Genomic DNA, 27,579 nt, shown 5'->3' with positions numbered 1-27,579 from the left:
CACACACCTGCTAGGTATTCTTGCCTTTGCTCCTACCGATCCACCCTTCACCCTTTTGCACTCTGCTCTTTACCTCTAGAGGTGGACTTTGAAAGCAGCATCATCTGGGCTCCTTGCTTGTAGGCTTCCTGCTGGCTCAGCCAGTGGGAGGTACTGAAGGAGACCTGAGAGAAAGAAGAGAGGTAGGGCTCTTCTTTCCTCCAAGCTCCTGTTGGCTGTCCTTCTCCTACAGCTACACAAGGACTGGTAACTGTTCCATCTCTTTGCCCCTTCAGGCCAGTGGTTGATAATGGCTTCCCAGTAGATGCCAGACCTGGGGTGCTTCACTGTCCCTTTTTGGTTTCCCTCAACCCTGCTTACATTTCTATACACTGTCCCTTTACTAACTCTCCTCGGATACACATTTTGAGCGGTTCATCTGTTCCCTGCTGATCCTAGTTGATACAAAAGCAAAAATATACAATAGTATCTTTTTAAGAAAATTGATTCACAAAACTCACCCCTTTAAAGCATACAATTTAGTGGTTCTTAGCATGTGCCAGCAAATTGTATCTTTTTTCATTTCATATGTAATCAAATGTTTCTTCGTGTCAATAAGTTATACGTTTCACATCACCAGTTACTTAACCATTCATAATGTTTCTAAATTTTCACTATCATTCAATAAGTACTATGGTAAATATTGTTGTGTGTGTGGCAGTTGTCTTTTGGGGAGCAGTATTTCTCTTTTTTTGTTTTTTTTTTTGAGGCGGAGTCTCTCTCTGTCGCCCCGGCTGGAGTGCAGTGGCATGATCTCAGCTCAATGCAACCTCTGCCTCACAGGATCAAGTGATTCTCCTGCCTCAGCCTCCCTAGTAGCTGGGATTACAGACATGCGCCACCATGCCTGGCTAATTTTTTTTTTTTTTTTTTTTTTTGGTAGAAACAGGATTTCACCATGTTGGCCAGGCTGGTCTTGAACTCCTGACCTCAGGTGATCCACCTGCCTCAGCCTCCCAAAGTGCTTGGATTATAGGCATGAGCCACCGTGCCTGGCCTCAAATTGCTTTTTTAAAGGATAGCAATTTACCCTGCCATGGTTTTCTCTTGACTGTACCAATCGCATTATCTCTTTAGCATTGAAAGTACATAAGGTATGTATACTTTGCTAATGTAGTAAGTAGTCTTAACATTTGAACTTCTTTGATAGCCATACCAATTCTAAGCCATTTAAAGCTGTTTTTAGCTAAATGGGACTGGAGGGTCAGTGATTTTGAGGGCGTGGGGTGGAGAGAAGGTTAGAAGGATTTGCTGTCCAACTTTCTTCCTTCTTTTTTCCAGACTCTTCACCTTGTTTATACATCAGTTCCCTCCTCTTCATTAAGCTATGCTTCTTCAGGGCCTAGCATAGTGTCTGGCACTGTCCAGAATATCAATAAACATTTATGAAATGGATAAATGATGGAAGAAGAAAGTTATGAAATATGCACAGGAGTTGGTCATCCTAGCGTATGAGCATTAACTGTGCATTAACTGCTCTCCTTCTAATGGACTCTCTGGAATCAACACTTTCCCTTCCCTTCTAATAAATATATTGCTAATGCTCAAGGACAGATAAATGCTTTGGACTAGTGAGTTACTTTCTGGAATACCTACATACTCATTCCTGCCAGTTGAGCTACATGCCTAATAACAGTCTGCTGTGTTTGGTCCTAAACCTATTTATGGTAGCTATATGCCAGAGTTTAATAAACTGATGAATTATCCATCAGTTTATTAAAATTACATAAATAGATTAAACATAAGCATAAAAAGAGCTGTCTCTATGACATGTCAGTTGCATGCTTTGAAAATATTAGCTAAAGACCAGTTGAAATTACTACTAAACCAGATGTGAGCAAGAGAACTACAAAAGGTTTTTTTTAAAGCCTCTACTTATACTGCTTTGTAAGAAGTTTTAAGTACAGTCAACTTGGAAGCCAGGTTTTATTTATATATATATATATATGTATTTGTAAATAGCCAAGTGTGGTGGTGCACGCCTGTAGTCCCAGCTACTCAGGAGGCTGAGGTGGGAGGATCATTTGTACCCAGGAGGTTGAGGCTGCAGTGAGTCATTATCACACCACTGTACTCTAACACTCTAGCCTAGGTGACTGTCAAAAAAAAAAAAAAAAAGGAAAGGAAAGCATAGAAAATGCATCGTGGATATGATTGATGTAAGAAAGGCAGCTCAAGAACAATAATCGAAAAATGTTTGGTCCTAGGTGTAAAGATTGGCAAGGCAAGTGGGTGTTCTTTATAGTTTTGAAGTTAAAATGAAATATTAGGGTGTATATTTACCATTTGTTGTTATTCACTGCTTAAATATTCTTTTCCAATTAAAGGATGAACTATTGGGCCAGGTCTAATTTTTTGGGCATCAGGGGTCGGGAAGGGGATGTAAATCCTTATCCTTATCCTCTAAATCCTTTTGTTTCCATAGAAGGGCAGGTAGGAGTGAAGTTGTTCTGATTCTTCCAGCAGAGACTTACCTAACTACTGAATTCAGACCTGCCTGACCTAAGAGAGGGTGCAATCTTCTCTAATTAGACATAGTTAATATTGTTAGGCCTCTGCAAAGGGGAGAATGGAGGTTTGGGGAAAATAATTTTATTTTTTATTTTTTCCTTTTTATGGAGAACAGGGTCTTGCTATGTTGCCCAGGCTGGTCTTTAACTCCTGGGTTCAAGCAATCCTCCCACCTCCGCCTCCCTAAGTGCTGGAATTACAGGTGTAAGCAACAATGCCTGGCTGGAAATAATTTTAATTCAGGGAAAAATATTAAAAAGCTTATTGGCCACCATCTAAGCCACATTCTTCAGTTCAGCTTTATTGGTAATAAAGTTGATATTTTCACCTTTCCATTGCTTCCAAACTTATAAGGAAGAGATTAAACTTATTGCCCTTATAATACTCCAACAGTGTTAGATAAGAAGGCCTCAATTTATTGTCACAACTAAGATAACAGTTACAATCAAGACATTATTTTTCCTTTTATTTTAGTCCACAATTCTATTCATTCAAATAAAAAATTGTCTCTGGTCTACCTTGTTTGAAGTTCAGTCTGTATCTTGAGCTGGACAAAGAAGAAAATGTTTATAGCCCCTGAGAAATATTGATATTAGGAAATATATACCGAGAAGGGAAGAGAAACCCAAACATGGCTCCTGTCAATCCTTCCATCCCACCCCTCCACAGCATCTTAGAAGAGTCTCGTCTGTCCTGTTGATTTCTGGGACACGTAAACATGGCAAGCTTAAGGGTGCAGGCTATCTGGCTATAGTTGAGCCTCTTTTCAATGTCCTTTGTGACCCAGCAGTGGGTTATGGAATCAGTGTAGTAGGTCCTGATCAGCATTTAAAAAGAATAAGATTAATCAGTTGAAAATATCAAAGTGCATTTCATAAAATAAGGGTAGTATTTCATGAAACTTTTGTCTTACGGGGTGTGTGTGCGTGTGTGTAGGCATGCATATGTTCTGGGTTTAGGTGTAAAATACATTTCTTATGGAGGACTGCAGTCAAAAAAGTTTTCAAAGTACTAGTTTAAGGTGCACATTTCTTTTTCCTTTCCATTTTACTCTTTGCTAATTTGTTCTCGCTCTGAAACTCTGCTGAATGGTGAATAGAAATTGTAGTCATTAATAGCCAGAGAAGCAAGGCCCAATTTTCAGTCTGTAAACAGCTGTAATGCAAAGACTGTTGCCCCTAACTCATTGCTCTGAGTCAATTAGATGTCCAAATATTAGGACTGATGGGTTGAGACCTCAAACCTCATTGAGTAAGAAGTTACAGGACAATTTATTTGCAAATTTATTACCTGCACTGTTCAAGCCTCAGTGGTTCTTCCTGACATGCAAAAGACACAGGGTTCAGCTTGGCATTCAGGACCATTTTTGATATAGTCATTATTTTTCCTTTTATTTTAGTCCATGAAACCCCATTACCTACCGTACCTTTCCACATTGATTCCCCTACTTTTCTTCTACACCAGTCCTGTGCTCCAGCCAAATGGATTTCTTGGTGCTCCCCTCTGAACACTCCATCTATTTCCCACTCTGGGTTCTTGGTTGTATTGTTCCTTCTACCTGGGACAGTCTCCTTACTCAGCCCATCTCTATTTGCTAAAGTCCCAGCTACACTTCAAAGATTCATTTCCAAATTCCTTTCCAGAGTCCTAATATATTTTTCTTTTTCTTTTGAGACAGATTCTCACTCTGTTGCCCAGGCTGGAGTGCAGTGGTGCAATCTCAGCTCACTGCAACCTCCACCTCCTGGGTTCAAGTGATTCTCATGCTTCAGCCACCCAAGTAGCTGGGACTACAGGCATGCCACCACGCCTGTATTTTTAGTAGAGATGGGGTTTCACCATGTTGGCCAGGCTGGTCCCATACTCCTGATCTCAGGTGATCCACCAGCCTCAGCCTCCCAAGTAGCTGGGATTACAGGCGTGAGCCATCATGCCCAGCCCTAATATTTTTTTCTTTCGAACCCCATAAATATCTTTTAAAAAATACCTTTCTTAAAAATACTTTTAAAAGCTACTTAAAGATACCATTTCCCTGCTTCCAGGAGAAATATACATGCACTATAAAAATAAGAAAATACAGATGTCACAGAAGAAAAGCCTCGTTTTAAAACCTATGCATTATACTTATTTATGTATATTTATATATTACCATCTGCTATATCACCTTATAACATGCTTTTAATTATAAAGATTTCCCACATCATTAAATCTTTTTCTTTACCATGATTTTTAATGGCCACAAACTCTAGTTTATTTAACAATCATATAACTATAATATAATCATATAATTTTGGGCATTTTTCTTGCTTATAGGTAGGGTGCAATATTTTGAGGTAATATAAATGGACTAATATCTGGGATATGGTGACAAATCTTCCAAAGAGCACAATATTTTTTGGAAACAAGAAATTAGGGCCTGAGATAATTAGGAGAAATGTAAGTTCCCAATGAAACTCTGGAGATATTGGCAGGTATGCTGGGTTTCTTAAGTGGTACACAGGTTTGGAGTCAATTGTACTTAAATGTTAAAGGACAGTGACCCCAGCTGCCCTAAGGATGATTGTAGAGGGTAATCCAGGCAGCTGATCCATGGAAGCATGCATGCCTCCCTACCTCAAAATATTTCAATCTTTATGCACTCTTTAAATCTTGTAGGAAGAGGTGGACTTCTCTGACTTTTTGCTCACCCCTTTCCCCCTTCCCCCTTCTCATCTACTTTTCCTTTTCTGGTTTCTTGCACCATCAATTATCCTACATCTATCTGCCATTCTCCCCTCTGAGCTCCTTTAGTTAAGGTCTCCCCACTGAAGTTAGGAAAAAAAAAAAAAAAAATCACCGGCCAGGCATGGTGGCTCATGCCTGTAATTCCAGCACTTTGGGAGGCTAAGGCAGGTGGATCACCTTAGGTCAGGAGTTCGAGACCAGCCTGGCCAACATGGCGAACCCCCATCTCTACTAAAAATACAAAAATTAGGGCTGGGTGCGGTGGCTCATCATGCATGTAATCCCAGCACTTTCGGAGGCCGAGGCGGGCGGATGACCTGAGTTCAGGAGTTTGAGACCAGCCTGACCAACATGTTGAAACCCCATTTCTACTAAAAATACAAAATTAGTCGGGCATGGTGGCGCATGCCTGTAATCCCAGCTACTCGGGAGGCTGAGGCAGGAGAATCGGTTGAACCCAGGAGGCAGAGGTTGCAGTGAGCCGAGATTGTGCCATTGCACTGCAGCCTGGGCAACAAGAGCGAAACTCTCTCTCAAAACAAACAAACAAACAAACAAACAAACAAAAAAAAAACAGCCAGGCATGGTGGCATGCGCCTGTAATTCCAGCTACTTTGGAGACTGAGGCTGGATTATCACTGGAACCCTGGAGGTAGAGGTTGCAGTGAACCGAGACCGCGCCATTGCACTACAGCCTGGGCTGCAAGAGAGAGAAAAAAAACAATCAATTTTTCCCTTTACTCTTTTGCAGAGAGGGAGGGTCTCGCTATGTTGCCCAGGCTGAACTCAAACTTCTCGGCTTAAGGGATGCTTCTGCCTCAGCTTCCACAGTAGGACCCAACTTTCTCCTTTACTCTTGGTACTTCTTGAGCTCCAGGCCTACTTTTCTCTCTCTCACTGCCAAACATTTGAAATCATCACCCTTTATTAACTTCATTGTTTCATTGGCTAACATACTCTTTAGACAAGCTCTTCAACTCAGTTCTGTGCCTGGTGCACAGCAGACCCCGAGTGCATGTTAGTTACAGCCCTCTTGCAAATTTGCATCTCCTTCCTGGAGAAGGAATTTCTCCATGGTTAGCAGTGTGTGCTCACTCCTAGTCACCAGGGCCTCATCTCCGTGTTCCCACACCCTGACCTTGCTGCCGCCCTAATGCTGCGGACCCAGTTTCCAGGTACGCCGAGTTCTTGGAAGGTCCTGCCAGTCACCCTCCCAGCCTTCTGCCAGACTTACTGAGTTCTCACCCTGCACAGTCATCGTTTCCCCAGTAACCCTGAGAGATCTCCCAGTCTACCTCTTCGAGGCACCCGTTGCCAGTCCTCCATCTCTGTTTGCCGCGCGTCCCTCGGTTACCCCAGAGGCAACACGTCAGGGTGCCCCGCACCTCCAAGCCTGCGCGAATGTCCTTGTAGCCAGCTATGACCAAACATTTAGGGCGCACCTGAGCGCCAGGCCCACGCCACCCCTTCTTCCTTTCATTTAACAACCTCGACTAGGCCCCCTATGCGCCAGGTCTCTGTGAAGAGGACGCAGTCTCGGGTGCTGGGCGCTCTTTGCCGGGCGAGACAGCTGCGTAGGCAGATCCTGTTCCTCTAGTGGGCGGCCTCGGCCCCTGCCCCGAGGCGCGTCAGAGGACAAGAGGCCCAGGTCGCTGGGAGCGGCTGCCTGCCCGACCGCACAGGGTGCCTAGCAAGAGTGGCGGGGACTGGAGCCGGGCGGGGGCCGGCCGGGGTCGGGGGTCCAGCCCTGAGCGGCGCCGTCCCCGCCCCGCCCCATCCCGTCGCGTCCCGCCCCGCCCTACCCGCCGCCGCCGCCGCTGCCGCCGCCGCCGTCGTCGCCGTCGCCCGGCCTGCGCCGCGCAGCCCGCCTCGGGCGGGAGGCGGGAGGCCAGGCCCAGGCCGGGGCAGCCCCTCCACTGCACCGTCCTGGGCCGGTGCCCAGGTCCGAGTCGCCTTCCGCCTGCCCCCCCTCGCCAATCCCCCGCCGCGGCAGCCCCAGCCAGGTCCCGCCGCCAGGCCGGCTCCCGCCCCCGCTCCGCCCCCGGAGCCGCAGCCCCGCCCGCCACCGCCGTCGCCATGTTGTGGCTCCCGCAGCCGGCGCTGGGGACGCGCACGGCCGAGACTCTGGCCTGCAGTCGCCGCCGCCGCCGCCAGGTAAGCGCCCCCCGCGGGCCGGGCCGAGCGGGGCCTGCGGGCCCGCGCAGCCCCAGCCTGGGCCCGGGAGGATCGGAGCCGGGACCGAGTCCGAGCCCGAGCCGCGGCCCGGCCCTGCAGCCTGGCGGACCCTGCCCGCCGCCAGAGGCGGCAGCCACTTCCCCCGACTGCCGCCTGGCGGGCCCGGGCCGCCACCCCACCCCGCCCCCGGCCGTCGGGCGCCGGCCCCTTCCGCCGCTGCGACCGCCGCTCCTCGGCAGGCCGGGCACGCTGCTGTCCTCCGCGCTGGGCGGGACGTGCGGCCGCTCTCGGCGACAGCCGGCGGCCCCCAGCCCGGGCACGGATAACGGTGCCACTTTCTCCCTCTGGGACGGCCTGTCAGCCCGACCGTCCCCGCCGCCCGAAGAGCTGTCGCCGTCACAGGGCAGACACTTAGGGGAACGACCCTCTTTGGCGTCCCTCAGTCCTCCCCTCCCCTGAGCCCAAGTTCTGACCCTGAGGAAGGTTTCTCCCGGAGCAGACAGGTATTTCTAGAGCTCCAGAGTTGGGGTCCTCAGGGGTGACCAGGCCTGTTGATCAGGGTGAAAATTGTCTCTCTGCAAGGGCTCTTCCTGCCAACGAGGGGGTTGGCGGGAGGTTCAGTGTGACCTGAGGGAGGACAGGAGAGCGTCTGCTGGACAGATGGCCTCCTGGCCTTGGATCAGCGTTTGTGAGGGGGAGGGGTCCGTATGACCTTAGGTATGCCTGCTCCTGAGTACTGCAGGATTATTGAAGCTGTTTAGGGATTTTAAACCATTTTTTGAGTAGGCCAAAGGTGGCATTAAAGGTCCTGGATTGGAATAAGTCCACAGGCCCACCCAGGGAAGCATGTTTGGCATCCAGGACTAGTCTAGAATAGGACTGGCAGTAGAAGAATGGGACTTGGGGAGTAAGATGGTGTTTGGCTTATGGTTTGCCCACTTGAGTTCAGGCCTGTGCTCATGGAGGGCCTGTAGGGTGCTTCTGTCGCGGGTGCAGTGTGGTGCACAGTGTGGCAGAGTGCGGAGGATGTGGACAGACAGATTCCTGGCGTGGTGGATGCTTGGTGGTATTTCAGTAGTCTGTTTCCTCAACCTCACTGTTACATTACACAGTGAAAGGGGCAGAAGTGTGGTGCTAGTGCGTCCATTTTGATCATTTTCCAATTTTTCAGGTAGTTGTGGCTTTGATTCATTAAATAAATTTTTACTGAGCACTTACTATGTGCCAGGCACTGAGCTAGGTGTTGGGAGTACATTGGTAAGCCAGAAAGATACCATGTTTTAGTTCTTAGCCATTGGGAAAGTCTAATAATTAATAGTCGTGGCCGGGCGCGGTGGCTCGCGCCTGTAATCCCAGCACTTTGGGAGGCCGAGGCGGGTGGATCGCCTGAGGTCAGGAGTTCGAGACCAGCCTGACCAACATGGTGAAATCCCCTCTCTACTAAAAAAATACAAAATTAGCCGGGTGTGGTGGTGCATGCCTGTAATCCCAGCTACATGGGAGGCTGAGGCACGATAATTGCTTGAACCCGGGAGGCGGAGGTTGCAGTGACCTGAGATGGTGCTGTTGCACTCTAGTTTGGGCTACAGAGTGAGACTCCATCTCAAAATAAATAAATAGTCATGGAAATTTATTCAACAACAAATATTTGTCAACAAATATGTGTTAGGCATTGTTCTAGATGCAGTGAACAAAGAAAGCAAAAATGATTGCCCTTGTGGTGCTTTCATGGGAGTAGGGGAGAAGACAATAAATAAAATATATAACAAAAATATAGTCTGTTAAAAAGTGTGAAATGCTAAGGAGAAAAAGGAAGCAGGGAAGGAGAATCTGAGGTATCAGGGGTGGTAGTTGAATTTATATTATTAGGGTGGCCTGGGAAGGCTTCCTAAGAAGGTGTCTTTTGAGTAAAACTTTGAAGGAAGTGGTAAACTAATAACTCAAACTATAGTGAATATAAGAAGAGAAAGCTGAAGAGAGGGGTAAGAGACTGATTTGAGTTGGGGGCTCAGGGAAGGCTTCCCTGGGGAAGTGATGTTTAGGCCAAGATCTGAAGGAGGGTTAAGAGTTAACCATGTGTGGAGCTGACTGTAGCAAGGAGGAAGTGAAAGAGGCCTGTGGGGCTGGAGGGGGAAAGGGAGAGGGGAGATTAGTCCGGAGACTAGGGCCAAATTAGAGCAATGGGGCCTTGGGGGCAGAATGCCTCCCTCCTTAGTTTGGTTTGTATCTCCAGTGTAATTAGGAACCTTTGAAGGATTTGAGGGAATGACATGATATTTGCATTTTAAAAGGTGTCTAGCCCCTGTGCAGGGAATGGACTTTTGAGATAAGCAGGTAAGGCAAGGCTTTCTGGGTTGAGTGGCTTAACTACCTGATCTGTTTGGAAAAGCCTCAAGCAGTCTGGGGGAGATCCTTTGCCTCTGTGAGTCTGCTTCATCCAGCTTTTAGGAAGGGAAGGCAAAAATGAATTAACATTTATGGAGTACCTGCCAGGTGGGAGAACCAATTTTAAAAACTTCTGCATACATTATTGTATTTAACTTAGTCCTCTCTACACCCTAAGAGAAAGAGGTTATCATACCCATTTTACAAAGAAATAAATGCAGAGGGGATAGATGACTTATTCAAAGCCACGTTTGTTAACATAGCCTGGATTCAAAGCACGTCTGCCTGAATTCAGAGCCCACTGGCTCTGGAGCCAGACCACTGAAGTTGCATTTTGCTCCTGTCACTTGCTAACCACATGATCTTGAGTTATTTAGCCTCTCGTGCCTCAGTTTCCTCATTTTAAGTGCAGATAAACTCCCTCATACAGTTGTACAGATTAAGTCATGTAAACAGTTGAGCACTGGGTTCAAATATTAGTTGCTTCTATTATTTAAAAAATTTTTATTACTTTTTTTTTTTTTTTTTTTTAAACTGGAGACAAGCTGGGTGCGGTGGCTCACATCTGTAATCCCAGCACTTTGGGACACTGAGGCGGGCGGATCACCTAAGGTCAGGAGCTCGAGGCCAGCCTGGCCAACATAGCGAAACCCCGTCTCTACTAAAAATATAAAAATTAGCTGGGCATGGTGTCACATGCCTGTAGTCCCAGCTTCTCGGGAGGCTGAGGCAGGAGAATTGCTTTAACCTGGGAGGCGAAGGTTGCAGTGAGCTGAGATTGAGCCACTGCACTCCAGCCTGGGTGACAGAGCGAGACTCCATCTCAAAAAACAAACAAACGAAAACAACAACAACAACAAAAACTAGAGACAGTGTCTCACTATGCTGCTCAGGCTGGCCTTGAACTCCTGGCCTCAAGTGATCCTCCCGCCTCCACCTCCCAAAGTGCTGGGATTGCAGACATAAGCCACCAGTCAGGCCTTTGGTTTTATTACTTAAATGTTTGAAATATCCACGTTGCATCTCAGTCATACTGTGGTCATTTTGAATGAGATTAAATATATAGATAATTTATTTCTTGAATTTTGTGTGACTTTTTTTTCCTCTCATCTTCTCTTAATAACTTAATGCCATGTTCCGTGTGATCAATCATTCAACATCAAGCTCCCATTTCATGCTTGACACTGTATAAGAACTTGTGGGATACATAGTGAGTTTCTTCCTGGAGCTCAGAGTATCCAGTGGAGCTCAGATATTTTAAAGGATGAGTTACAGTGTACTTAAATTTCTCTAGCACAGTTGCAGTTAAAGAGCTATTTGAAACAGTAAGAATGAAATCCCTGGGTAAATAGGAAAGGCTTCAGGGAGGAGGTGACTTTTGAACTAGGCTTTGGAGGAAGAATAGGAGTTTTACAGGCAAATAAGATTGAGCAAAGAACATTCTAGGTAGATAGACTCATAGGTATGAAAGCATGGAGCCATGGTAGCCCCCAGTGTTTGGGGATGAGGCTGGAAAGCTAAGTTGGGGCTGTGAAAGGCAGGTCAAGGAGTTTGGATTTTATTCTGTAAGCCATGGGGAGCTACCAGAGAGTCTTAGATACATCACATACATCCCATGATAGACGCTGCAGTTAGAGAGTGGAGATAGATGTTATCGTGGGGCAGCTTTATTTGGGAGGCATCACTGTGCTTCAGGATCTGGTTGTCTGCTTCGTAGACCAGAAATTTAGTTTTGTAGGGTGCTCAGAGCTGATTGGATCCAGAGAGACTGACTCACTAACCAAACTTGGAAGAGACTCCTGAATAAACTTAGGATATTAACTGACCATGAGAAATGAAAATGCAGAGTGACAGATGTTTCTGTCCTCTGGCCATTGCTCCTCACTTCCTGGCCAGGGCTGGGACACACTAACAAACACTTGCTCCTCAATTCCTGTTTGTTTTTCTCAGGCTCCATGAAAACGAACCCTTTCTGTTAACATAATATTTCCTCAAGCACTATTTAGTGTAGTCAACAATGATTATTAATTGATAGAATGAATGATTCTGTATTGTTTATGTGGGATCCTGTATTTGTGAAACTTAAGGAATGGGAGGAATAGTAGAAATAAAATATCAGAAAGGAGTGTTCCATAGAGTTAGGTTAATGGAGAAGGTATGCAGATTCTAAATAGTGTGGGTAAATTTGTGGCTAGCAGTGGCTGTGGGCAGATGCGTTGGAAGTTGTTCTGGGAGCAGAGGTCTGTGAACTCTTGGAGGAGGTAGGGGGCTTTTGGCTGCATGTGAAGGAGACACTGGTTTAGGATCTTCCCTACACATTGGAGACACCCTCAACTCAGCCAGATCATGGTGAGCTTTAATTTAATTTAATTTAATTTAATTTAATTTGTTATTTTATTTTTGAGATGGAGTCTCACTCTGTTGCCCAGGCTGGAGTTCAGTGGTGCCATCTTGGCTCCCTGCAACCTCCACCTCCCGGATTCCAGTGATTCTCCTGCCTCAGCCTCCTGAGTAGCTGGGACTACAGGCGTGCACCACCACATGCAGCTAATTTTTGTATTTTTAGTAGAGACAGGGTTTCACCACGTTGGCCAGCCTAGTCTTGAATTCCTGACCTCAAATGATCCGCCTGCCTTGGCCTTCTAAAGTGCTGGGATTACAGGCATGAGCCCCCATGCCTGGCCTTATTCCTATCTTTACATGTAAGTTTGTTTAAACTTTTCTTTTCTTAAAAAATAGGAACATCCTGAATAAGAGAGAGTTCTGAATGTTGATGTCCCTGAGGTAGAGCAATTGCATGTACCCAAAATCTGTGTGTTTTCATTTGTGGGCACCTGGTCCAGCGGCCTCCCTTCGCTTGCTCCAAGGGTGTAGGATGTGTTATCCATTAGCTAATTACTTTTGGGAAATGTTTTCAGAGGATCAGAGTGCTACTTCAGCCAACCATTTGCTTTTGTTTAACAGCAGGGGAATTGTGTGTGTGTGTGTGTTTGTTGAAATGACACATTTGATCCTTTTTATGGCTCAGAGAAAAGTTAATGAATACCTTTCGAGTTTGGTGCCAGGACAGTCATTCCTCAAAGCTGTCAGCACTTATGGGCTGTCCTCTGGTCACTGCGTGACTTTGGTTAAGTTCCTTACCTTTTCCATTTCAGATTCTGAAAGTGTTAAGAGGTAATAATGGGCAGCTGGGCACAGTGGCTCATGCTTGTAATCCCAGCAGTACTTTGGAAGGCTGAGGTGGGCGGATCACTTGAGGTCAGGAGTCGAGCCCAGCCTGGCCAATATGGTAAAATCCCATCTCTACTAAAAATACAAAAAATAAGCCGATTGTGGTGGCACATCCCAGTTACTTGGGAGGCTGAGGCAGGAGAATTGCTTGAGCCCAGGAGGCTGACGTTGCAGTGAGCCAACATTGTGCCACTGCACTACAGCCTAGGCGACAGAGCTAGATTCCATTTCAAAAAAAAAAGGTGATGATGGTGGGGCCCGGCATGGTGGTTTACACCTGTAATCCCAGCACTTTGGGAGGCTGCGGTGGGAGAATTGCTTGATCCCAGGAGTTCGAGACCAGCCTGGGCAACGTTGAAAGACCCTGTCTCTTAAAAAAAAAAAAAAAGAGGTAATGGTGGCTCCCTTTCTCTCATCAACACACTCTGGGGGATGAAAAGGATGATAATGTCTATGTGTGTGATAGATTGTAGAACGACTGCCGCTGTGTTGAGTGAAGAAAAGGAGTATGTCTGCTGAACAGATTAACTTCTGGTCTCCAATCAGTATGTGTGGTGGGGTAGGGGGACTGCATGACTTTAAATTTTTATTTTTCAGAGGTCTAGGATTATTGCAATCCCCTGAGGGTTTTTTTTTTTTTTTTCATGGCAGAGTGTCAGTCTGTTGCTCAGGCTGGAGTGCAGTGGTGCAATCTCAGCTCACTGCAACCTCTGCCTCCCAGGTTCAAGTGATCTCAGCCTCCGGAGTAGCTGGGACTACAGGCGCGCATCACCACACCCAGCTAATTTTTTTTTTTTTTTTTTTTTAATAGAGTTGGGGTTTCACCATGTTGGCCAAGCTGGTCTCAAACTGTTAACTTCAAGTGATCCTCCTGCCTCTGCCTCCCAAAGTGCTGGGAGTCACTGCACCTGGCTAGAGTCACTGCACCTGGCTGAGATTTGAAAAGTTTAAAAAAAATTTTTTTTTAATTTTTTTAAGAGATGAGGTCTCTATATTGCCTAGGCTAGCCTCAAACTCCTGGGCTCAAGCAATCCTCCTGCCTTAGCCTCTTGAGTAGCTGGGACTATAGACATGCACCACTGTGCCCAGCCTGAAACTTTTTTGAGTAGTCCAGAGGTGGCTTTAAGGGTCCTCCTCCATAAAAATAAATCCACAGGCCCATCCAGAGAATACGAGACCTACATCCCAGGTCTAACTCAGAATAGACTTGCTTCTCTGTAAGGACAGAGTTTACAGTAAGATCTTACCTCTGAGTGGAGGGATTGGGGTGGTTTTTACTTTATTCTTTATATTTTCTTCCTATCATTTGAATTTTATACAGACACATATATCATCTTTACAAAAACAAACAAGCATCCTATAAGCCGAATTTCATTTTGGAGACAAACATTGAATGCCCTAAAGCAAAAACTCAAAAACTGCCTAGAACTATGTCCCTATAGAGATGTATGGTGTTGGAGTTGGCCTCCTCTGTCACTCTCAGGGTAAGATGCTTTTGTTAGATATGCATTCAAACAGGTGGATTAGGCTAGCACCTCTGATTGGGATAGTCCCTGAATTCAGAGAGGCAGGGCTGCACCCATCTGGGAGGAGCTGATGAGTAGAGTGTGACTTGGCTTCTAGCTTCATTAGTTGGTTGCTTTCTTTAGGAGTGTTTCTAAAGAAATCATTCCTTTTCTGGTGTGGCTCTGGGCTGCCTCCTATGGACCACTGGGCTCAGTCTCTCACACATCGGCATGGGGATTCTAGAGGCTTTGATGTTACAACCTGGGGATCAGGGGACTGTTAAGAGAGAGAGTTCCCATGTGTAACCCTCACATGCATTCCTGGGATTTCACCCCTTTTAGGGGTTTAGCTCATACTAGGGGCAAGGTGGAGGGCTGCTCCTTACAGCTAGTCTTTGGATACAGGAACATTTTACCCACATTGCCCTTGGCAAGCTAGAGCCAATGTGAGCCAGCAGAGTGTCCTCTGGCTCCGCTTTTATTCCCCTGGTTTGCTGTAGTTTACAACATTCTATTTTTTTGTCAGTTCAGTTCCTGAAATTGAGGATATTCCTTTACAAGCCAAAGGGCAGAGTGAGACTACACAGAGAGGTTTTGAAGGTAGGTGTCCATTGTAACTGCAAGCCATCTCAGGGACATTGTAGGGCCTGATGACACATTTGAGGCAGAGCTTTGGCATTTTCAGAAAAGGGGGCCCAGGGGTGGGCACTGAGCAGTTCAGATTTTTCTGGGCTTGGCCCAGCCAAAGCTCTGGTCTGTGTGGCTGGGCTGCTATCTGCCTTTGTGCTGTTATTCTCCCCAGACTTGAACTTAACTGGCTGAGATTATAAAAACTATCACCATTTAATACTTTATTAAGGCTATAAATCTTTAGGCCCTTAAAAATATTATATATATTTTTTTAAGAGATAGGAGTCTTGCTACATTGCCCTGGCTGGATTCGAAATCCTAGGTTCAAATGATCCTCCCTTTAAACATTTTTTTTTTGCTGGGCACAGTGGCTCACTCCTGTAATCCCAGCACTTTGGGAGGCCAAGGCGGGTGGATCACTTGAGGTCAGGAGTTCGAGACCAGCCTGGCCAACATGGTGAAACCCCGTCTCTACTGAAAATACAAAAATGTAGCTGGCCATGGTGGTGCGCGCCTGCAGTCCCAACTACTCGGGAGGCTGAGGTGGGAGAATCGCTTGAACCTGGGAGGTGGAGGTTGCAGTGAGTCGAGATTGTGCCAGTGTACTCTGGCATGGGTGACAGAGTGAGACTGTCTCAATTTAAAAAAAAAATATATTTTCGTAGTGATGATGGGGTCTTGCTATATTGACCAAGCCAGTCTCAAACTCCTGGCCTCAAATGATCCTTCCACCTTAGCTTCACAAAGTGCTGGGATTACAGGCGTGAGCCACAGCATCTGGCCCTCACCTTCCCAAGTATCTGGGACTACAGGTGTACCACTGTGCCTGATCATTATTCTTTTCTTTTCTTTTCTTTCTTTTTTTTTTTTTTTTTTTGAGAGATAGGGTCCAGCACTGTCACCCAGGCTGGAGTTGGAGTGCAGTGGTGCAATCATAGCTCATTACAGTCTTGACCTCCTGGGCTCAAACAATCCTTACACCTCAGCCTCCAGAGTGGGAACTACAGGCATGGGCCACAATGCCTGGTTAATTAGTTTTATTTTTTTATTTCTTTTGTAGAGACAGGATCTTGCTGTGTTGACCAGGCTGGTTTCAAACTCCTGGCTTGAAGCGATCCTTCCACCTCGGCCTTCCAAAATGTGGGATTACAGGTGTGAGTCACTGTGCCTGGCTGCCGTTAATCTTTTTTTTTTAGATGGAGTCTCACTCTGTCCCCCAGGCTAGAGTGCAGTGGCATGATCTCAGCTCACTGCAACCTTCGCCTCCCGGGTTCAAGCAATTCTCCTGCCTCAGCCTCCCAAGTAGCTGGGACTACAGGCACATGGTGCCACGTCTGGCTTTTTTTTTTGTATTTTAGTAGAGATGGGGTTTCACCATGTTGCCCAGGCTGGTCTCAAACTCCTGAGCTCAGGCAATCTGCCCACCTCGGCCTCCCAAAGTGCTAGGATTACAGGCGTGAGCCACCGTGCCCAGCCGTTAATCCTTTAAAAAAAATTTTTTTTTGAGACCTTCTCACTCTGTTGTCTAGACTGTAGTGCAGTGGCTTGATCATGGCTCACTGAAGCTTCGACCAACCAGGCTTAGGTGATCCTCCCACCTCAGCCACCCAAGTAGCTGGGACTACAGGCGTGTGCCACCACACCAGCTAATTTTTTTTTGTAGAGATGGGGTTTTGCCATGTTGCCCAGGCTGGTCTTGAACTCCTGAGCTAGGCAATCTGCCCCTCTTGGCATCCCAAAATGCTGGGCTTACAGGTGAGAGCCATGGCGCCTGGCCTATTATTCTTAATTAGCATGTTTACTTGTATTTAAAGTCTTGGGGAGGCCAGGTAAGGTGGCTTACACCTGTAATCCCAGCACTTTTGGGGGCTGAGGTGGGTGGATTGCTTGAGCCCAGGAGTTTGAGACTAGCCTAGGTAACATAGCAAAACCCCATCGCTACTGAAAATACAAAAAAAAAAAAAAAAAAAAAGCTGGGCATGGTGGCTCAGACCTGTATTCAGTCCCAGCTACTTGGGAGGCTGAGGTGGGAGAATCACCCAAGGCTGGGAAGTCTAGGATGTAGTGAGCCGTGATTATGCCTCTGCACTCCAGTCTAGGTGACAGAGTGGGACTTTGTCTCTAACTAACTAAATAAGTAAAATTTTCTGGAACCTTTTTGCAACAGCATTCTACTCTTTTTTGCCAATTCCGTTACAGTAGATACCTGCCTTAAAGCCTCTTCTTATGGTCTTCCTATGCCCTTTGCCTTGCTAAAGGAACACCCTCAAGATTTTAAATGTTAGTAAACATTCTAATTAAGAACAGTATTCCACAGTTGCTTATAAAAGCAACTGTGGACCCAATCCAGAGCTGGTGCTCTGTAGAGCATAAAAGAATCATGTGAGATGAACTTCGCCCTCCAGGATTTCCCCCACTGAAAGCAATTAGAGAACAATTTGCTTTCAGACCAGAAGTGTCTTAAGGGGGCTTTTCTTTCTGAGGGTGGTGGTTACTGGCACACAGGTCACCCTCTGAGATGGCTGGGATTACCTCTAGGGAACATTCTCTAGTACCCAAAATGTATTGAATGGCCATTTGGGAGGAGAGAGGTGGTGGCAATGAAGTATTCTCATCTTTCATTACTTGTCTCCCCTTGATGCTGCTTCCTAAGTGCTGTGCCCTTTAGGAGAAGCTGGCCTCCTATCCACAAAGTATGAACCCCAGTGCCTGTCATTCCGTCATTATAGCTCCATTCCTCTGAGTCTAAGGCTTTTGCATTTCCATCTTAGAGTCCTCTTTTAAATTATTTACACCCCCTGGGAGAGGTCATACTCTTAGTACATCATCACCAAACAGTAGGTTTAATTACCAGGAATTAATTAAGTCAACTGAGAGAAAGACTGGGACCCAGGCAGGCACTTGGGGGCAAGAGTGTCTGAAGGGACACACTTCTGCATGGGAGGAGAGAAGTGAGGGCAGCAAAAGAAACATTCATTCATATCAGTTCCTGCAGTGAATGTTGTTGTACCACCTCATTGCTGACTCTGGGCCCACCTTGGTGGTCCTGCTGCCTGGGGCATAGGATACAGTGTGGGCTAGCCCTGCCTTGTACAGGGGTTTTGAGGCAGAGTTGGAATTTGAGCCAAGTCTTTAAGGATTGGGGAGATTGGTTTTTTTTCCCCCTCATTTAAAAAGTAATATGTGCTCAGTTTAGAAAATTTGGGAACATTCAGGAAGAAATTCTTGTAATTCTTCCTGATGATAGACAGTTGAGATGGATAGGCAGAGGGGAGTGATCCTTTTAAAATGTCAGTCTGATAGAATTTGAGGATAAGTGGTTAAAAAAAAAAAGAACCACCTACAACAAATAAAATATTGGTCTGAGCACATCATTCTTTTACTCCAAATCCTCCTGTACCCTTTCGTCTTAAAGTCAAAGTCAAAGACCTAGCAATGGCCTGCCATCATCTGCTTCCCAGCCATATCTCCTACTCCTTCTGCTTCAGGGCCTTTCTCTTCCTTCTTGTTCATCCCTGCACCTAAAACCTCTTCTCCCCCATATTCTCATGGCTTGCTCTCTCACTTCAGAACTGAGAATATATTCACTTTTCTGATGTCATATGAGGAGCCCTGGTTGAGAAAGAGAATAAGTATGACTTTTATGAATCTGTGTCTGTATGTCTGTCTCCTTCCAGTGGATTATCAGCTCTACATGGGCAGAAATTTCATTTGTTCTGTTCACTGTGGTATCCACAGTGACTAGAACAAGGCCTGGCACACAGTAATGGTGCTCAATATTATTGAATGAATGAAAGTGCATGCGTGCATGTCTGTGGTGTGTGTGTGGTAGAGATAGGGTAGCAAAGGGCAGTGTAGCTAGCAGCTGGAGTAGGAGAGAAGGAGTGTGGTTGGGTGGAAGAGAGGAGGATGAAGAGGATGCTCTCAGTAGGAATGGAGTTCAGAGACATGGTCCAGTCTGTTCCAGTCTCTATACCCCATCTCTTACTGGTGCTGTTCAGCAGGGAGGCAGTGAGTTGGTGCTGCAAGACCAGTGAGGGGCAGCCGCTGAAAAACACAGTAGCCCTGGTCTTAGGCCTAGATTATGGAGGTTTTTGAAAGCCTGGCCCAAGGGTTGGACCTAATATGGTAGGCTACAGGAAGAGGTTTTTTTTTTTTTTTTTTTTAGACAGAGTTTCCCTCTTGTTGCCCAGACTGGGGTGCAATGGCGCAATCTTGGCTCACTGCAACCTCCACCTCCCGGATTCAAGCAATTCTCTTGCCTCAGCCTCCTAAGTAGCTGAGATTACAGGCATGTGCCACCACACCTGGCTAATTTTTTTTTATTTTTAGTAGAGATGGGGTTTCACCATGTTGGCCAGGCCAGTCTCGAACTCCTGACCTCAGGTGATCCACCCACCTTGGCCTCCCAAAGTGCTGGGATTACAGGCATGAACCACCATGCCCGGCCCAGGGAGTTTTTGAGCAGAGTAAGTGACCTGATAAAAATGGTGTTTGGGAAGGATTAGTCTTAAAGAAATTTGCAGGATGATCAAGTAGGGAAAGACCAGAGAGGGCAAGGAAAGAGCAAGGACCAGGGGGTCGGCAGACATGGGATGGAACAGATGACATCAGTGAGACTTGGTAATGGCGGGATGCTCCCCAACTGCTGTGTGGCTGCCTTGACAAAGGCTTCCAGTGCTCCCGATGTGGTAGAGTTTAAAGTGTTGTCAGTGGTTTCAAGTGAGTTTTGGAAGCAGGTGGGGTGTAAGTAGGAGAAAGGAAAAGGAAGGGTCATCCTCAGGTTGCTGAAGGTGTTCATCAGCTTGAGGGGTCTGGGGGTAAGCAGGCAATAGTATCCCAGATGGCACCTTCACCTCACGGGCTATAATCCCAGGAGAGGAGCCTGTCTGTTCTTTCTGGTCTGCTGAAAACTCTTCCTGTCTGAGTACAGCTGTCAGTGCTCTCAGGCTTTCTTCTGAATCTGCACATATGCTAAGATGATGTCTGAAAGCCATTTATTCCATCACCTTTCAACTTCATTTTCTATTTCCGTATGTTTATTTCTCAGAACAAATTGTCTTTGACGAACAAACCCATTGGTTTGGATTAATTGACTAGAAATACTTATTTCTGAAAGTATTTCTGAACGGTTTCTGTTTCATTAGGCTTCTATCCTGTTTTTGATAAAGGTTGTGCCAAGATGAGATCAGTGAAGAGGTGTTTTTGGTATGATCAACCAAACGGCTGCTTCTTTATGATCTTTTGGTATGAGTCATATTTTGAGATTTGTGTTCCTGATGTGTTCATTTAGAATATATATGTGATGGTCTGCTATGTGCCAGGCACTATTCTAGGCACTGGGAATATAACAAGGAACAAAATAAACACAAATCTTACTCTTATGGGGCTCATTCTGATTTGTATGCATTTATAGATAATAAGTAAGATAAAATATAAGAGATGGTGAAAAGTGTTATGGAGAAAAATAAAGCAGGGATGGTGGATGAGGAGTTTGGTGGGGAGGCAGGTTTTCTATTTTAAATTGAGAAGTCAGAGAAATCTCATTCATTAAACGGCCTTTGAGCGGAGGTCTGAAGGAAGTGAGAGAGGGAGCCACGCAGATATGTGAGAAAAGAGCAATCAGATTGGAGAAAAGAGCAAGTGCAAAAGCCCTTCAGGCTGGGGAGGGTTTAAGGAATCCATAGGGGAAGGTATGGATTTTGGGGATCCTATGGTGGCTCCACCTCTATAATTTCTGGTTTAATTGGTCTGAGCTGGAGTTAGGCATTAGGATCGCTCCAGGGCTGAGAAGCACTGGTCTGAGGGTTAAATAAGCCTTATCCCCTGTATTTGGTGGAGAGATTTGAAGGGTAACTGTGTGTAGGAGACTTCAGCTGCTCTGATGGGAAGGGCAAGCAAGGGCCCCATGACCTTGCCAGGAATAACAGGAATCTTCCACAGTAATAAAAACTCTTCAGTTTATGTCCCTTTTCTTATTTGATTACCTCACCTCTCTGGGCCTCTGTTTCTTTGCTTGTAGAGTAAGTGGTTTAAATTTAATGGTTTCCTAGAATCTCTTTGGCTCCGATAGTCCTGAATCTTTCTAGTGTTGGAAGAAGCTCTAATCTAGAACAGTGTTCTAAAGCAATGTTGTCTAATCTTGGTCTTATAACACTCTAAGTTGTGTCATCATTATGGCAAGGGCTGTGGTGAATGTCTCAATACCAAATTGAAGGAAAATTTGTGCCCTATTCAGTAGCACCTTGGGAAGATGAGTGTGTTGGGAAACTTGAAATGTGAAAACTGACCTGGTGGTTTGGAGTCCAAAGTACAAGGGCAGCTTGGTCCTTGGGGGCAGGCAGGAGCCTGAGTGCCAGTCTTAGTTCATTCACTGGTGAGTTCCTTGTGCAGTGTGAAGAGTGTGTTATAAACTGTAAAATTCCTACACATCCAAGCATGAGTGTGTGATTAGGGTGACCTGGGAGAAGCAGCCAGCCTGGAAGTGAAGCCTGACACTCAGGTTTGTTAGCCATTCTGCATCCAAACTGCATGATTGTGCATATGAGAGAGACTGTCTGGATAACCCAACAGAAACTGGTGGCCAGAGGAACCAAGGTTAATCTGGAGTAAATAACCTGGTATACTCATTGGAGCACCTCCCAATTTATTTACTATTGGACAGCAGACCTAAGACACCCCTTGGCCCCTGATCTCTAACTTTTGTCCTCTTTGGACAGCACAGTGTCTGCTTGTTAGTTTATGTTTTGATATGTGAAAGCCCAAATAAGAAAAGGAAAAACTTCAGGAAAGTTTTCTCTAGTTTCTTTCTGTAGAATTGAGATAATTGGTTTCTTTCCCTTCCCTTCTACATTTTTACATTAATATTGTCTGTGTTACCATTTAGAATCCAAACTAAATGTTGGTCTGTCAAAATCGGACAAAAATGAAGTCAAGTGAGGGAATGCAGGATTAGAGTGAGAATGGGCAGAACGAGAAATTCAGGGAATGAGTCCTTTTATTAGGTAACTTGTGGGTATATGTAGTTGATGGGCCGTTAACCAGTGTTTCTCAATGCTAGTCAATTAAATCTGAATCTTAGAGGGGTAGTGGCCAAGTATTAGTAGCTTCCAAAGTTCCCAAGGTGATTCTCATGTTTGGCTACAGTTAGGGACCACCTAGTTTTTAAAAAAGGGTTCTGCGGGCTTTTCTCTTTTTGTCCCTCATTCTCATCACCTGCTCTGTGCTGACCTCTTTCTACACTGCTATCTGCCCTCGCCATGATTTCTGCAGCTCACCTGCCCCAGTGGCCCCTGCTTGGCCCTCTGCTTCTTCAGCTTCAGTGGGCATCCCGAGCACTGGAGGAGGAGTTGTGTGGAGGGGTAAACTAAACCCGGCTTTACTTCCCTTGTCTTTCTGTCCTCTCTGCATGCAATTTCTGGGGCACTCTGAAAACTTATGAGGGAAAGCTTGGTGGCCACTGAGGTTGGTGGCATAATACTTAACAAACGTGTATTTGCTATGTGAAAGGCAGTGTTTTAAGAGCTTTATAAATATTAACTCATTTGATCTCTATAGTAGCCCATTTTACATATGGGGAAACAGACAGAGATGAAGAATCTTGCCCCAGGTCTCAAGGCTAGTAAGCAGTAGAAGTAGGATTTGAACCCAGATAGAGTCTGTGCTCTGAACCACCAGCCTGTAATAGAGGGAGGGGAGCAGACGTGGAGCTGAGAAAAGTTTTGTCTTTGACTACATTTGTGGCCTGCTTGAATTTACATTTGGGGATTTTTCTCAGGGTCTTACTTACACTTGGATTATTATTATTAGTTTTTTTAAACTATCTTTCCTTACTCTAACATTTACCTTCAGACCCATTTAAAAAAATTTTTGTTTTTCTTCTTTCCTTAGGTGGTGTTTGGACTCTAGACCATGTGCCTAGGTAGAAGTTTTTCCTTTCTCCGCAGCTCTGCTCCCCTAGCAACGCTCGCCACACCCTTGTTTTGAGATCCTCTCTAAGGTATGATGTCTAGGCTGACCTGAGCTGGCCTTGAAAAGCCAAGAGTTTGGACATGGGATTTTTTTGTTCCCTGGATTTTTTCTTTTTTTTTGATGATAAAATACATATAACAAAAGTTACCATTTTTAAGTGTGCAGTTCAGTGGCATTAAATACATTCACAGTTGTACAAGCATCACCACTGTCCATCTCCAGAACCTGATATCACCTCATACTAAAACTCTGTACCTATTAAACAATAACTCCCTCTCTCTCTCCTGCTAACCCCTGGCAACCACAATTCTACTTCTTGTCTCTGTGAATTTGCCTACTCTAGGGACCTCATGTAAGTGGAATCATTCAGTATTTGTTTGTTGTAGCATGTGTCAGAATTTCCTTCCTTTTTAAAGCTGAATGATATTCCATTATGTGTATATACCACATTTTGTTTATCCTTTCATCTGTTGATAGATACTTGGGTTACTTCCACCTTTGAGTGTTATGAATAATGCTGCTGTGAACATGGTTGTACAAATATCTTGTGTCTCCCCGCTCTTAATTCTTTTGAGTATATACCCAGAAGTGGAATTGCTGGATCATATGGTAATTCTGTTTAATTTTTTAAGGAACTGCCAACTGCTTTCTATATAGCAGCTGCACCATTTTACATTCCCACCAGTGATGCACAAGGAATCTGATTTCTCCACATCCTCACTAGCACTTGTTATTATTATTATTATTATTATTATTATTATTATTATTATTTTTGAGACAGAGTCTTGCTCTGTTGCCAGACTGGAGTGCAGTGATGTGATCTTGGCTCACTGAAACCTCCACCTCCCGGGCTCATGCCATTCTCCTGCCTCAGCCTCCTGAGTAGCTGGGACTACAGGTGCAGGCCACCGCGCCCAGCTAAATTTTATATTTTCAGTAGAGATGGGGTTTCACCATGTTGGCCAGGATGGTCTCCATCTCTTGACCTGTGATCCGCCTGCCTCGGCTTCCTAAAGTGTAGGGATTACAGGCGTGAGCCACCGCACCCAGACTTGTTTTGTTTTTAAATAATAGCCATCCTGATGAGTGTGTGATTGGACCCATAAAGTCTGCTAGCCAAGGGGTGGGTCCCTATTGTGCTGAAATGTACAAATATAGAAAAAAAAATATGATAAACCTCTGTGTACTCACTCAGATTCGGTAGTTATCAATTCATGGTCTTTTTTTTTTTATGTTTTGTTTTTTTGAGACAGGGTCTCACTTTGTCACCCAAGCTGGAGTGCAGTGGTGTGATCAAGGCTCACTGTAGCCTTTACCCCCTGGGTTCAAGCAATCCTCCCACCTCAGCCTCCCGAGTAGCTGGGACTACAGCACACACCACCGTGCCTGGCTACATGGTCAATCTTGTTTCATTTATGTATCCCCTCCTTGCTCTCTTCATCTTGCCCTGTGTTATTTTGAGGCCAATTCCAAATGTCACATTTTATCTGTAAACATTTCACTGTGTGAAGGCTCTTAATAGTCCATTTGTCTAATCATAGAAAGGCACATAGGGACGTGTTATGGTTATCATTCCCTTGGATCACCAGGGACATACAATAGGCACATATAGAACACCTGGATATTGGATCGGTTGCCATGCTGGATTGTTGGTGAAACGCTGCTTTGGCTGGGGCCCTACTTTCTTGCTGAAGGCTGGCTTCCCTCAGGTCTGAGCAGTCATGGTGAAAGAGTACACCCAGATCTCTGTTGAGACGGGAAGGAGAGAAGAGGGAGGAAGAGAGGCACGAGGGAGAGAGCAGGAGCTGGAGAGTCGGGGGGCGGATAGAGAGACAGAGAGAGAGAGGACAGGGGCAGAGAAGAGAGGGAGAGAAAGTGTACCGTGGAGGAAGGAATAGGGGGAGAGAGGATGAGAAAGAGAAGAGTGTGTGTGTGTGTGTGTGTGTGTAAGAAAAGGGGAATAAGAACAGAACACTTGGGAGAGAAACTTTACCAGCCCTTTGACTCACCAGCTCTTAAACTCCTGTGGTGATCTAAGGCAACCGTAGGGATGCCTCTAAGAGTAGTAGCATGCTCCTCGTGTCCCTCCAGACCTGTCAGTTTAGGAAACTTTGGAGCTGTAGGTTGTCTGTGGTAGATGAGACTGGTGGCACCCTCAAAACCACCAAAGAAAGAGTGATCCTGTGAAATGGCCGCTTGCGGTTTTCTTTTTGTTTTTCGAGATGGAGTCTCATTCCGTAGCCCAAGCTGGAATGCAGTGGCGTGATCTCGGCTCACTGCAGCCTTCGCCTCTGGGGCTCAAGTGATTCTCCTGCCTCAGCCTCCCAAGTAGCTGGGACTAGAGGCATGCACCACCACACCAGGTTAATTTTTTTGTATTTTTAGTAATTTTTTTTGTATTTTTAGTAGAGATTTTTTGTATTTTTAGTTTCACCATGTTGCCTGGGTGGTTTCGAACTCCTGAGCTCAGGTGATCCACCCGCCTTGGCCTCCCAAAGTGCTGGAATTACAGACGTGAGACACCGTACCTGGCCAACACTGTTTTCTAGGGTCCTTTGCTTCGGAAGTTGAGGCTTGGTTCCCAGCAGGTCTGGGGCTGCTGGCTTCTTGCTTAAATTTAGGGGTCCCCACTACCAAGAGATGATGCATTTACAAAGTTTACTGGGAGGAACACACCAGGATGGTGTGTGAACAAGAGGAGTCCTGTCCCCCTTTTTCTCAAATCTCTGGGTCCTGTTTTCCTTCTAACAAAGTGTGGTGCCAGGTTATTGCTGAGATCTGTTTGCAAATAAGGAAAGGTAAAAGCGGGTACAGGTTACAAAATATCAGTTTGTATCTAAATTGTCAGCTCTGTGTAAACTGTGCTTGCTGCCTGTGCCTAGTTTCTGCTTGTCCCAGTCAGTTTTATTGTCTTGTATAATCCCAGCTCCCTCCAGTTCTGTCTTTTTATATCTTTTAAAAAATATAGCAGCTTTATTGAGATATAATTCACATGCCATACAGTTTACCCATTTAAAGTGTACAATTCAATGGTATTTCAGTTTGTTCATGGACTTGTATTTTCTTCTTTTTATTTGTTTCTTTTCTTTTCTTTCTTTTTTTTGAGACAGGGTTTTGCTGTGTCACCTACCCTGGAGTGCAATGGTGCAATCACAGCTCACTGCAGCCTCAACCTCCCAGGCTCAAGCAATCCTCCCACCTCAGCCTTTTGAGTAGCTGCGACTACAGACATGTGCCACCACGCCCAGCTAATTTTAATTTTAATTTTTTTTTTTTTTGTAGAGATGGGGTTTTGCCATGTTGCCCAGCTGGTATTGAACTCCTGGCCTCAAATGATCTACCTGCCTTGGCCTCACGCTTGGGATTACAGCCACGAGCCATAGTGCCTAGCCAGTATCTTCTTATCTTCTTTTCTTTCTTACCTTTTTTTTTTTTTTTTTTTTTTTGAGACAGTTGTGCTCTGTCGCCCAGGAGTGCAGTGGTGCGATCCCAGCTCACTACAACCTCTGCCTCCTGGGTTCAAGCGATTCTCCCACCTTAGCCTCCTGAGTAGCTGGGATTACAGGCATGCACCACCACACCTGGCTAATTTTTGTATTTTTAGCGGAGACAAGGTTTCATCATGTTGACCAGGCTGGTCTCGAACTCCTGACCTCAAGTCATCTACCTGTCTCAGCTTCCCAAAGTGCTGGGATTACAGGCGTGAGCCACTGTGCCTAGCCTTAAGACTCAGTCCCACCCTGTACCTACCTCTTCCCTATGGTTCTCAGAGCTAGCCTTTTCTTTCCTCTGGTGTCACACTGATCCCATCCTCAAAACAAATGACCTTATGGGACATCGGCCAATAGGCACCCCCCCCCACTGATAAAATATTTAATTTAATCAGCCATTACAGGGATCCAGGATTCATAGACAAGGGTACTTTAGGTAGACCACTTCCCACTGGCGAGGTCCCATAACCACTGAAGGTCTCCCTAAAATTTTAAAAAGTGAAACAAAAATTTGCATATTTGCAAAATGTTTGATTCATAATAAGCCCACTTGGGAATCTGTGATTATCTTGAACAATCTTAATTCTGGACAAATGAGCTTGTCAAATTGTTCTTCCTCCTTTCTTTTATTTTTATTTTTTTTGAGACATGGTGTCCGTCTGTTGCCCAGACTGGAGTGCAATAGCGTGATCTTGGCTCACTGCAACCTCCACTTCCTGGGTTCAAGCAATTCTCCTGCCTCAGCCTCCTGAGTAGCTGGGATTACAGGTGCCCACCACCATGCCTGGCTAATTTTTGTATTTTTAGTAGAGACAGGGTTTCACCATATTGGTGAGGTTGGTCTCGAACTCCTGACCTCAGGTGATCAGCCCACCTCTGCCTCCCCAAAGTGCTGGAATTATAGGCGTGAGCCACTG

At 45.6% G+C, this 27,579-nt stretch overlaps 2 protein-coding genes across 5 annotated transcripts in view; one reads left to right on the top strand and one right to left on the bottom strand.

Annotated features, from left to right (window-relative positions):
- SEC11A (SEC11 homolog A, signal peptidase complex subunit) overlaps positions 1-7,054 on the bottom strand; it is a 77,106-nt gene extending 70,052 nt beyond the window's left edge. Inside the window, exon 1 of the mRNA XM_063716065.1 lies at positions 6,570-7,054. The gene's annotated coding sequence lies outside the window, so the exon portion shown is untranslated. The remainder of the gene's footprint in view (positions 1-6,569) is intronic.
- A 34-nt stretch (positions 7,055-7,088) lies between these two features.
- The window catches only part of ZNF592 (zinc finger protein 592), a 54,154-nt gene continuing 33,663 nt past the window's right edge, over positions 7,089-27,579 (top strand). For 2 of the 4 annotated variants that reach the window (XM_024232284.3, XM_024232285.3), the window contains exons 1-2: positions 7,089-7,428; positions 23,091-23,199. The gene's annotated coding sequence lies outside the window, so the exon portion shown is untranslated. Of the gene's footprint in view, positions 7,429-7,696; positions 7,953-23,090; positions 23,200-27,579 lie in introns of those variants that run through there. The other 2 variants (XM_063716289.1, XM_054531788.2) reach the window with 2 other exon arrangements.

This window comes from Pongo abelii, chromosome 16 (assembly GCF_028885655.2).
Source record: "Pongo abelii isolate AG06213 chromosome 16, NHGRI_mPonAbe1-v2.0_pri, whole genome shotgun sequence".
NCBI classification, from domain to species: Eukaryota; Metazoa; Chordata; class Mammalia; order Primates; family Hominidae; genus Pongo; species Pongo abelii.
The sequence above is the reverse complement of the archived record's forward strand: the minus strand, read 5'-3'. Positions and strand labels throughout refer to the sequence as shown.